We start from the raw sequence: 665 nt of genomic DNA, 5'->3' as shown, positions 1-665 counted from the left end.
AAGATGGCTGCTGTGCCGCATCACCTGATGGTCAGCTCTGCTTGCCAGAACTGCCTTCCTGAGACTGTATTCCAAGGAGACTCACCTATAGTTGCGGAACTGCAGGAGACCCACACTTGAGCCAACCTTGAATGGAATCTATGTTCCCTATTGTTAAAAACTTTGGACTCCTGGCCCCTCTCCCTCTACTCGCAGGTATCGCATTTTCAATGACCCCTCTGGAGGATAGCTGTCTATAGAAGAGATAGAGTAATTGGGAGAGGGGGAAAGGGCTGAGGGTCAAACATAGGATAAAAAACATATTTATATGTATGAAAGTAGAAATGGAACAGTATTGGTGACGACATGCTTGATTGAGACACTATGCAGTTTATCCTAGATGGGAAACTACACTTGGTGTGTTGTGATGATACTCAGGGAATGAGTGTTAGGCAATATAATTTAATATAAAAAAAAATAATAATAAGCAGGAGGAAAAAAAAATGCACATTTGATGACTGAAGAGAGGTGTATGGACACAACTGGGGACTACTTTATAGTATGTGCATTCTACTCCCTGGGGTTTATGCCTAGGATCAGATTTGGATACATGTGTAAGGATATGTCAGCTGTGCTAGCTAGTGGATATATTTAGACAAATTGAGTTCATGGGTAGAACAATTGAA

This window comes from Tupaia chinensis, unplaced genomic scaffold (genome assembly GCF_000334495.1).
Source record: "Tupaia chinensis unplaced genomic scaffold, TupChi_1.0 Scaffold000140_1, whole genome shotgun sequence".
NCBI lineage: Eukaryota > Metazoa > Chordata > Mammalia > Scandentia > Tupaiidae > Tupaia > Tupaia belangeri.
This window is presented reverse-complemented; position numbering follows the sequence as displayed.